Below are 12,500 nucleotides of genomic sequence, written 5' to 3'. Positions count from 1 at the left end.
TCTAAATCTTAATTATTGTTAAATACTTCTATAAATAATATTTCAAATGTTAAAACACTGAGTTGGGTCTTCTACTTGTAAAATTACTATGATGGAAAATAATCATCATCAATTAACTGAGAAGAGTTGTTTGTTTTTTTGGTCATAAAAATGTGCAATTTATTTAAACCTTAAATAAATCTGTCAGTGATGATAAACTTCCAAACATCTTTTCCCACCAAACAACAAGGATATAAAACAGAGAACAAAGAGGATTCAGGCAAACATGCAGGTCTCTGCAGCCAGCACAGATTACAGATTACTCTCAGTAATCCAGTAATCCAGTATCTGTGTGGGTTTTTTTGTCATAGTTAGTGTGATTATGTTACTGTGATGTCATAATTAAAACTTATTATTATTATTATTATTATTATAAACAGGCTAAATAAGGTCAGAGTGACCTTAAATAATAAACCTGTCAATAACAGAGTGTAAATAATCAGCATGTAAACAACCAGCGTTTAAATAATCAGTGTGTAAATAATCAACATGTAAACAACCAGCGTTTAAATAATCAGTGTGTAAATAATCAACATGTAAACAACCACCTTGAAAAATAATCAGCATGTAAACAACCAGCGTTTAAATAATCAGTGTGTAAATAATCAACATGTAAACAACCAGCGTTTAAATAATCAGCATGTAAACAACCATGGTGTAAATAATCAGCATGTAAACAACCAGCTTGTAAATAATCAACATGTAAACAACCAGCGTGTAAATAATCAGCATGTAAACAACCAGCGTTTAAATAATCAGCATGTAAACAACCAGCTTGTAAATAATCAACATGTAAACAACCAGCGTGTAAATAATCAGCATGTAAACAACCAGCGTTTAAATAATCAGTGTGTAAATAATCAACATGTAAACAACCAGCTTGAAAAATAATCAGCATGTAAACAACCATGGTGTAAATAATCAGCATGTAAACAACCAGCTTGTAAATAATCAACATGTAAACAACCAGCGTGTAAATAATCAGCATGTAAACAACCAGCGTTTAAATAATCAGCATGTAAACAACCAGCTTGTAAATAATCAACATGTAAACAACCAGCGTGTAAATAATCAGCATGTAAACAACCAGCGTTTAAATAATCAGTGTGTAAATAATCAACATGTAAACAACCAGCTTGAAAAATAATCAGCATGTAAACAACCATGGTGTAAATAATCAGCATGTAAACAACCAGCTTGTAAATAATCAACATGTAAACAACCATGGTGTAAATAATCAGCATGTAAACAACCAGCGTTTAAATAATCAGTGTGTAAATAATCAACATGTAAACAACCAGCTTGAAAAATAATCAGCATGTAAACAACCAGCGTTTAAATAATCAGTGTGTAAATAATCAACATATAAACAACCAGCTTGAAAAATAATCAGCATGTAAACAACCAGCGTGTAAATAATCAGTGTGCAAATAAGCCATCAGCCAATCAGAGTCTCTGCTCACTTTGGCTTTATTTCAAAACAAGAGTGTAGCTTTAGCCAAGATATCTTCATCCAGCATCAACAAACAAACAAACAAACAACAACAACAAACACCAACAAACCAAAGCGCTCACAGAAAGCCAGACTGTCACCTGATAACAAACACACCCGAGGACAGGTGGACACCTGAGAGGACAAGCGGACACCTGAGAGGACAGGCGGACACCTGAGAGGTGGACTGTGTGCAGTCTCACGTGGACAGCAGAGACAGGTGAGACAGTCAGACTTTAAATGAACAAAAGTGAGCTCAGGTGTTTATCTGTGGCTGTGAACCCACCTGAGTGTCTCGCGCTGCAGGTGTTTCCCTCCTTTTTCGCTGCAGAAAGTCAAACCGTCAAACCGGAAGTGGGAGAGTCTACGTGTCCACATTACCAGACGGGGGTTGGACTGTACCATGTGGAGCAGAGCGCGGGGGGGACAGACTGAACAACATCTACAGCTTCTATCAACACGATCCTCAGGAGAAACATCTCTTCATCTTTAATGTTTTTATTGTTTATTTTATTTTGTAGAAAATGAAATGTTTCATGTTTCAGCGTCTTTTCTATCTATCTTTATTAACACAACAGAGGCACATACGGATCCAGTTTACAGCGAAAAGTGTACAGAGACACTGTTCACATGCTAAACAGAATAAATAAATAAAAATACAAATAAAAATAAAAACAAGACACAGAGCTGGATAATGTCACACTAAACAGGATAAATAAATTAATAATAATAATGATAATAATAATAATAATAATAATAATAATAATAATAATAATAATAACAACAACAACAACAACAACAATTAAATTAAATAATAATAAAGAAATATAAATAAGTGTCTGCGAGTCGATGATCGGTTTCATGTCATCCTTCAGAAAAGAAACAATGAGTTTTTTCTTTTTATTGCAAAACTGACATTTATGGATCACACTCTGCTGGAATCATCACAGACTCATTTAAAAAAGGTTTGATCTTCTTTTCTTGGAACCAGTTCTTTTTTTGAGGATGTCGACACAAACAAACAAACAAACAAACAAACAAACAAACAAACAAACAAACAAACAAACAAACACTCAACACAACAAGCATTCAGTCCATTTCTGGAGCTTTCAGTCCAGTCACACGATCTTCCTCTGCAGCTCAGCTGCCAGTTTTTCAGTCTTCATCAAGTTGTTACTTTTTGTTTTGTTTTTTTGTCCTTGTCAACAATTTTCCCAGAAGAATGCACAAAAGACAACATAAATAACAATAAATTCATGAAAAGACATTCAATTCTGAGGCTGTCCCTGTTCACATCTTCATTATGAATCAAACTGTTTTCATACTGTACATAAATATAACTGAAGTACAATTAAATAAAAACTTTTTACTTTTATTCAAAAATTTTTGCTCAACTTTTTCTCACGAGTCGCTCATTTATTAGAATTTACTAGCTTATTAAAATAAATACACGTCAAAAACACGTCAAAAACACAAGACTTAAAACAAACAAAAAAATAATTTAATACAAAATAATAATTCTCACCAAATTTAATATTTTATATTTATATATAAAATTGTCTGTTAGCATTAAACACAGGCTAACAGGCATCCACCAGACCCACCAGATCCACCAGATCCACCAGACCCACCAGACCCACCAGATCCACCAGATCCACCAGACCCACCAGATCCACCAGATCCACCAGACCCACCAGATCCACCAGACCCACCAGATCCACCAGATCCACCAGACCCACCAGACCCACCAGATCCACCAGATCCACCAGACCCACCAGACCCACCAGATCCACCAGACCCACCAGACCCACCAGACCCACCAGATCCACCAGACCCAACAGACCCACCAGATCCACCAGACCCACCAGATCCAGTGAAGTGCATTCTGGTAGTTATGGGTTTTCTGCCAACATCCTTTCTCCCTGGACAGACAGACAGACAGGTGGACAGACAGGCAGAAAGGACAGACAGACAGGAGGACAGGAGGACCGAGACAGAGAGGACAACAAAGAAGGCAGAAACGGGTGGAAAAAGGAAATAGAGTGTTGATGGAGGAGGGGAACTGCTGCTGCCACGGCAACCAGAGCTCACTGCTCTCAATCAGGTCCTCGGGGAAACGAGTGTGTGTGTGTGTGTGTGTCTGTGTGTGTATGTGTGTGTGTGTGTGTGTGTGTGTGTGTGAGGGCCTGCCTGGATACAGAAACAGAATCTCATGTTATCCTGAGACAGAAGAAGAACAGAGACTGTGATTATTATGGGATGAACACACACACACACAGTCTTTCTGTGTGTGTGTGTGTGTGTGTGTGTGTGTGTGTGTGTGTGAGTGAGTGTGTGTGTGTGTTCGTGTGTGTGTAAGTGTGTGTGTGAGTGTGAGTGTGTGTGTTAACAGTGTGCAATAACTGCAGCGTCTCTTTAAAGGAACAGTTTTAACAAAAACTAGTGTGGACTGTCCCTCTCACTCTTTCTGTCTCTCAGAGGTCAAAGGTCAGATGGCGGGGTGGACTGATGGACACGGACCTGAAGACTGCACAGGAGAGCCTGGTCCCCTTCCTGTTTACATCTGTAACGTGAGGAGAAACCACAGAAGCAGCGCCACATGTAGCTCATGTTTTAACGTTTTCAGTCACATGACCTGATGCTCAGACTGACTGCAGTAGTATTTATACTGCTGTGGTGTTTACACTGCAGTAGCCTGCAGTAGCTGCAGTAACTGCAGTAGTTGCCACTAGACGGCAATACCTGTGAACAATCACACCTGAAGCACTTTTTGCACTTACTAAGGGTTTTTTAAGGGTTTTTTCCTTAAGTCTAAATTCTTGCTTGTGTTGTACGTCGCTTTGGATAAAAGCATCTGCTAAATGAAACTGTAGAATTGTAGAATTGTAGTAGTATTTATACTGCTGTGGTGTTTAGAAGCAGTATTTTCTGTGGACAGAGTCAATAACAGTAGTTTGATCAGAGGTTGTTGATCAGGTCAATGGACAGTTTGATAAAGTGACTCTTCATGTTTATTTATTGTGAAGTTTAAACTGTGTGTTTTTCAGCTGTTGGCTTGTCTCACTGTGACTGTGCAGCTGAAATGTTGCTGCGTATCAAAACGTTGCTGCGTATCAAAACGTTGCTGCGTATCAAAACGTTGCTGCGTATCAAAACGTTGCTGCGCATCAAAAGTTGCTGCGTATCAAACGTTGCTGCATATGAAAACATTGCCACGTATCAAAATGGTGCTGCGTATGAAAACATTGCTGCGTATTAAAATGGTGCTGCGTATCAAAACGTTGCTGCGTATCAAAACGTTGCTGCGCATCAAAAGTTGCTGCGTATCAAACGTTGCTGCATATGAAAACGTTGCCACGTATCAAAATGGTGCTGCGTATGAAAACATTGCTGTGTATGAAAACGGTGCTGTGTATGAAAACGGTGCTGTGTATGAAAACGTTGCTGTGTATCAAAACGTTGCTGCGCATCAAACGTTGCTGCGTATGCAAACGTTGCTGCGTATCAAAACGGTGCTGCGTATAAAAACATTGCTGCGTATCAATACGGTGCTGTGTATGAAAACGGTGCTGTGTATGAAAACGTTGCTGCGTATCAAAACGTTGCTGCGTATCAAAAGTTGCTGCGTATCAAAACGTTGCTGCGCATCAAAAGTTGCTGCATATCAAACGTTGCTGCGTATCAAAACGTTGCTGCATATCAAACGTTGCTGCATATCAAAACATTGCTGCGTATCAAACGTTGCTGCGTATGAAAACGTTGCTGCGTATGAAAACATTGCTGCGTATCAAAACGGTGCTGCGTATGAAAACGTTGCTGCGTATCAAAACGTGGCTGCGTATCAAAACGGTGCTGCGTATGAAAACGTTGCTGCGTATCAAAACGTGGCTGCGTATCAAACGGTGCTGCGTATCAAAACGTTGCTGCGTATCAAAAGTTGCTGCGTATCAAAAGGTTGCTGCGTATCAAAAGTTGCTGCGTATCAAAAGGTTGCTGCTTATCAAAAGTTGCTGCTTATCAAAAGTTGCTGCGCATCAAAATATTGCTGCGCATCAAACTGTTGCTGCGTATCAAAATGTTGCTGCGTATCAAAGCGTTGCTGCGTATCAAAGCGTTGCTGCGTATCAAACGTTGCTGCGTATCAAAACATTGCTGCGTATCAAACGTTACTGCGTATCAAATGTTGCTGTGTATCAAACGTTGCTGCGTATCAAACGGTGCTGCGTATCAAAACGTTGCTGCGTATCAAAACGTTGCTGCGTATCAAATGGCGCCGCGTGTCAAACGTGGATCTCTGAGTGTTCAGTTGAACCTCCGTTGACAGCTCAGCTCACACAGTTTCACAGCAGCAGCAGAAGAAATGAGGCTGAATGTAGATTAATAATAATAATAATAATAATAATATACATAAAACAGGATGAATGAAGAGCTGAATCTTGATTGGAAAATAACAAATCAAAGAGAAATAAATACAAGTCTGTGTCATAATGAGGTTTGAGGTTATCAGAGATTTATCTTAATCAAATTCTGTTTGTGCTTTTGTGTCCGCTGAGAGAAGTCGGCCATTTAATAAAAGTTCATTAATCCTTTTCTCTCTGTTTTCTCCTTTTAATCATCACTTTTAAACTGAATGAAAGAAAAGAGACGATATGAAAGACGAGCGATAACATGCAGCGTGGCACATTGTCCAGCACACACAGGAAAACAAGCCGTGTGAATGTTAAACTGCTGAAGCCTTAACATGCCCTCCAGACAACAAACAGGACAGAGACCAGGACTAGGACCAGGACCAGGACCTCTGAGACAGACCACAGACAGGAGGAGGACTGTCATGTTCTTCTTCTGTGGTAATAATTCAGACAGGACGAGGAACAGGTTCTCCTCCGGCTGACAGATTAAACTGAACAGTTTATCTCCGTGAGTCTGGATTCATCGTCTCTGTCCCCAGAATTCAACAAAACTTTTTAAACATTCGCACATTTCTGTCAGGTCACATGATGCTGAACGATGACGATGACGATTACGCGGACGACACCTGAGTTTGTCGTCTGCTGTCAGCTGTCGTTCGTGGTCACACAGATTCTCTCTGAAAGAAAAATGAACGAATCAATGACGAGATGTTCAGAGATCTGAGCTCATCTCCGCTCTGAAAACCACAAACCCAGAGTCCGTGCTCTCTGACTCGGTCACATCAAGGACAGTCTGAGGGGTAGTTTCCATGGTAACAGTTCTTGCATGAAATGTTTCACTTTTTTTGCAGTTTGGGCTTTTGTTGACACGACAACCGTGATTTTGGGGCCTGAAAACTGTAAAACTGTTTGAATACCCAAAAAATGGTGACATCAAGGCTGCACTTCACGCAGCCGCGTGGTCTTCTTCTGTGGTGCGTCATCACAAGGTTACACTGCTGACTACTGGCCTGGTGTGCAGACTGCAGCATTTTTGGTTGTTTTTGTGGATCCGTGAACACAAGGATCATTCTCAGTGTTTGATATATGAAACAAAGAAAATTAGCCCCATGGTTTAACCTCCAGATCCGCAAATTGAAACAAACGTCGCGAAAATTTGAAAGACATTGGCGTTCGACCAAACTGGAAGAGTCCCGTTTAGTCTGGCTGGACAGTCTTAAAGTCTATAAGAAGGCCCTCCGCCATGCCAGGGCAAACTATTATTCATCATTAATCGAGGAAAACAAAAACAATCCCAGGTTTCTTTTCAACACTGTAGCCAGGTTGACTCAGAGTCACAGCTCTATAGAGCCCTGTATTCCTTTGGCCCTAAGCAGTGACAACTTTATGAATTTCTTTAATAATAAAATCATAACTATTCGAGATAAAATCCATCACCTCTTACCCTCAACTGACCTGACCCCGAACTCAGCCTGAATATGGCAGCAAGGCCTGAAATTTATCTGGACCATTTCTCCCCCATTGACCTTCATCAACTCTATACTTTGGTTTCTGCATCTAAGCCATCAACATGCCTGCTAGACCCCATCCCAACTAAGCTCCTTAAGGAAGTTTTACCTTTATTAGACAACTTTTTATTAGATATAATCAACGCGTCTTTATTGACAGGTTATGTACCCCAGTCTTTTAAAGTAGCTGTCATTAAACCTCTTCTAAAGAAGCCCACTCTCCATCCTGAGATTTTAGCTAACTATAGACCGATACCTAATCTCCCCTTTATTTCTAAAATCCTTGAGAGAGTGGTTGCTCATCAGCTCTGTGACTTTCTCCGAGACAACAGTTTATTCGAGGACTTTCAGTCAGGCTTTAGAGTTCATCATAGCACAGAGACGACACTAGTAAAAATTAATAACGACTTATTTATCGCCTCTGACACAGGTCTGGTCTCTGTTTTAATCCTATTAGATCTCAGTGCTGCATTTGACACCATTGACCATCAAATCTTACTGCACAGACTTGAAACCTCAATTGGCCTTAAAGGAACGTCACTAGCCTGGTTTAAGTCATACTTATCAGATCGTTCCCAATTTGTTCACATCAATGATCAACCATCCGCACATACAAAGGTCTGCTTTGGAGTGCCACAAGGTTCGGTGCTTGGACCAATCCTTTTCACTTTATATATGCTTCCTCTAGGCAACATAATTAGAAAACATTCCTTAAATTTCCATTGTTATGCTGATGATACGCAATTATATCTATCTATGAAACCAGATGAAACTGATCAGCTATCTAGACTTCAAACATGTTTTAAGGATGTAAAAGCCTGGATGAGCCGTAATTTCCTGATGTTGAATTCAGACAAAACTGAAGTTATTGTTCTTGGCCCAAAACACCTCAGAAGCTCCTTTTCCAACAATTTAATTTCTCTAGATGGCATTACCTTGGCCTCTAGCACAACTGTAAGGAACCTCAGCGTTTTATTTGACCAGGATTTATCCTTTTCCTCCCATATAAAACAAACTTCAAGGTTGGCTTTCTTTCACTTGCGTAACATCGCAAAAATTAGACATATCCTATCCCAAACAGATGCTGAAAAATTAGTACATGCATTTGTCACCTCTAGGCTGGATTACTGTAATTCCCTATTATTTGGTTGCCCCCAACAAATCTCTTAGGTCTCTCCAGCTGGTGCAGAACGCTGCTGCTCGTGTTTTAACGGGAAGCAAGAAAAGGGATCATATTTCTCCTGTTTCAGCTTCTCTGCACTGGCTCCCTGTGAAATCCAGGATTGAATTTAAAATCCTCGTCCTTACTTACAAAGCTCTAAATGGTCAGGCTCCGTCCTATCTGTCACAGCTCATAGTTCCTTACCAACCCTCAAGATCACTGCGCTCTGAAAACGCAGGGTTACTTGTGGTTCCCAAAATTTCCAAAAGTAGGTTAGGAACCAGAGCCTTCAGCTACCACGCTCCTCTCCTATGGAACCATCTTCCAGTTTCGGTCAGGGAGGCAGACACCGTTTCAACTTTTAAGGGTAGACTTAAGACCTTCCTCTTTGATAAAGCTTATATTCAGGGCTGGCTCAGGCTGCCTGGACCAGCCCATAGTTAGGCTGACATAGGTTTAACCTGCCGGGGGACTTCCTCTGATACGCTGAGCTCCTTTCCTTCTCTCAATGCCGCCATCAGAAATCATGCTTGTCTGTTTACTGCATTGCCATGTGCAAGCTTAGCTTAGCTCTGTGATAGCCCTGTGGTACTCTCACTGCCTGGGGCTCGCGATTACAGAGCCTGGGTCTGTTGAACTGCACTACGCTAATCCCGTTGCCTCTTGGGAGCGTTCCTGCTCCCTTGTTTCCTAGTTTCCCTGGATCCTGGCCGTAACCTTGACTGTGCCTGACCGTGGCCTTTGGTTGTGCTCGTGCTGTGGCTGTACTGATTCTGTGCCCCCCGCTCGCCCTGATCGTGGTCTGGTCCTGGTTGCGCCGATGCTGTGATCTTGCCTTTGGACACCTCCCTTTCACATATTCATGAGACTGTTATCATCTCTATCAACATCATCAGAGAGCAATTACTGATTTCACACCTGCTGTTATTGTAATATGACATGCATCTGTTTCTGTTATTGCTGTGCCCCCCCCCCTCCTCTCTCTTTCTCTTTCCTTTTTTGTCATGATTGTATTTCATTTGCTATTTACGACATCTATTGCTCGTCTGTCCGTCCTGGAAGAGGGATCCCTCACTATCCTCTACCGCTCTTCCTGAGGTTTCTTCCTCTTTTTTTTCCCCGTTACAGGGGTTCTTTTTGGGGAGTTTTTCCTCGGGTGATGTGAGGGTCTAAGGGCAGAGGGATGTCGTACACTGTAAAGCCCTCTGAGGCAAACCATGTTTTGTGATAATGGGCTATATAAATAAAACTGACTGACTTGACTTGATCACAAGGCAGTTAAAAATTGATACAAAATATGTGAGATTCAAATCAGCAAAATAAAAAAATGAACCGCGATTCCCTTTTTGAACAGAAGAGAGTGTAATCTACGTCATGTCGAGACTAGAGACAACTCACCAGTGTAAACAGACGAAGCAAAGGCTCCTGGACAGGCGATACTGAAAGAGAAGAAGCTCCCTCCAGTCTCAAACCAAAGAGAGGCTGCATCTGAGCTTCCTCGAGTCAGAAAGAAATAAAGGAGATAACGAAAAAACAGAGTTCAACTACACAAACAGAACTAACATCAGGGGTTCTTTTTGGGGAGTTTTTCCTCGGGTGATGTGAGGGTCTAAGGGCAGAGGGATGTCGTACACTGTAAAGCCCTCTGAGGCAAACCATGTTTTGTGATAATGGGCTATATAAATAAAACTGACTTGACTTGACTTAACATGAGGCAGCGTGAGCGGCCAAAAAACAAACAAAAAACTACACGGCCAAACCACACTGACGAGCTGCAGCCCCGCTCGCCCAAACGAGTCCAAGAGCCAAAGAGAGCCCAGCTTATCACCCACAAGTGAGAAATGACACACTTTGCTCTTCAAACTCTCCCTCTCTGCTTTCCCCTCTAAAGGCTAAAGACCTTTAACCCTTTAACCTTTTAACCCTAACCTTTCCACAGCAGCCCCGTCTGTCCCAGTGAAAGGGTTTTTAACAGCAGGGGACACTGTGAATGTCCAGTGATGCATTCAGTGCAGTTTGTGTTTTGATATAGAAAAGAAGAAAAAATGCAGTATTTTGGATCATTTCTGTTTTAAATAATTAACAGAATATTCTTCGCTCATAATTGTACTGTAATTTAATATTGTATTTTTCAAAAAAATGTGAAAAATCTTATTGTGAACACAGAATCATAAAAAATCAAATCGTGAGTTGAGTCACTCATTACATCCCGAATAACAACCATGTGAGGCCGAGAAGCACGTGCTGTAAAATACTCAATCATCACATGTTCAGGCCGATTTATGTTACTGTAGTTTAAAACTTCACATCTCAGCTACGTTTGTGAATCACCAAATTCACAAATGGATGAATATCACCGTAAAATACAAAAGGACTGATAATTTACAGCCAAATAAGAAGAAGGAGTTAAACTCAAGAGAAAAAAAAAACAGAGAAACCTTGTTTCATCAATGAATATTGTTTAGTTGAAAGCAAAGTCTCAGAGAGCAGAGTGGCGGGGGGAAGGGGGGCTTTGCATTAATGAAAGGGTTAACGGTGAAAGAAAGAGTGGAGCCGGAGTGAGAGCGAGCTGCTGACTTTATTGTGTTGCGATGAGCCAACAGTCCTTCAGACAACATTTACACCCAAAACAACCAAAACTAAATGGGTGGAGCTGATTGGCTGATCAGCTTTGATTGACAGTGCTATAAATGTGTGAAGACATCAACGTTCAGTTTTTTCTTTTGATACAAAACAATGGTTTGTTTCACACACACACACACACACACACACACACACACACAGGTGTGACGACATGACTCGACATCCATTTTTACAAAAACATTTTATAAATACAATATTTATAATCTGTATGGTACAAAAGTTCCCTCCGTGACGTGGTTACATTCAACCACAGTGACACAGTAGAAATATTCAGCTGAATACACAACAACCCACACACAACACAGGGGCGGGGCTTCAGTGCGGGGGCGGGGTTTGTCGAGGAGGGAGGGGCTAGAAGGAAAGAGACAACTCTGAACAAGAAGACGGAGACTCACAGTAGCCTATCAGGATGCAGAGGTTTTTTTTTTACAGAGCGAGCGTTAAAAAAATGTTAAAACCCACAGACTGGCAGGGGCGGGGCTTCATGGGCGGGGGCGGGGCTAAATGAACAGGTGGCAGGGCTTATACAGGGACAAAGATCATTTCCTTTCTTTCATATTTCAGGTCTGTTCACTTATTCAGAGGTGGGGAGTTTTTGTGCCAAGTTCACAGATCAGAAACACGTCCTCATGATGTTGTCTCAACGCTGGACTCTGATTGGCTAACAGCAGCAGAGGTAAACCAGCTGCAGGTTTTCGAGTGTCACTTCCTGTCTGCACACAAACAAATGTTTCCTCCTACATTCATGAATTTAAAAAATTCGTCAACACAACCTTTGTTCCACAAAATGTCACAAAAACGAGTCCAAACACTTGCCGTGTCGACAGGCGGAGAAAGAGTCGACCTAAAATCACAGAAGAAGATTCTGAGCTCATTTTCTTATTTTGTTCACATCAACAAATTAAACTTTTCTTTCTGTAATTATTCATGTTTGACATTTGCTGGACATCTCTGCGGCGCACGGTGGCAGCTGGGGATAAACTGAAGTTTGCCATCTTTAATCGGATGGATGACCAGAAACCGGAGACAAACAGGCACACTGAGGAGACGATGTCATCGTTTAAAAACCTGTATGTTCACACTGAACGTGACGCGAACGTTTCGTGCAGCAGATTATAAACAAAGTCAAAGCAAAGTCGTGAACGGGCGCGACTTCACGATGGCGACATGAAGCGGCGGAGACACTTTTTAGTCTTTTCTAGGTCACATGATGCTGTGAGGTCACATGACGCTGTGAGGTCACATGA

This window comes from Plectropomus leopardus, chromosome 19 (genome assembly GCF_026936395.1).
Source record: "Plectropomus leopardus strain MGB_pleo_1.0 chromosome 19, ASM2693639v1, whole genome shotgun sequence".
NCBI lineage: Eukaryota > Metazoa > Chordata > Actinopteri > Perciformes > Serranidae > Plectropomus > Plectropomus leopardus.
The sequence above is the reverse complement of the archived record's forward strand: the minus strand, read 5'-3'. Positions refer to the sequence as shown.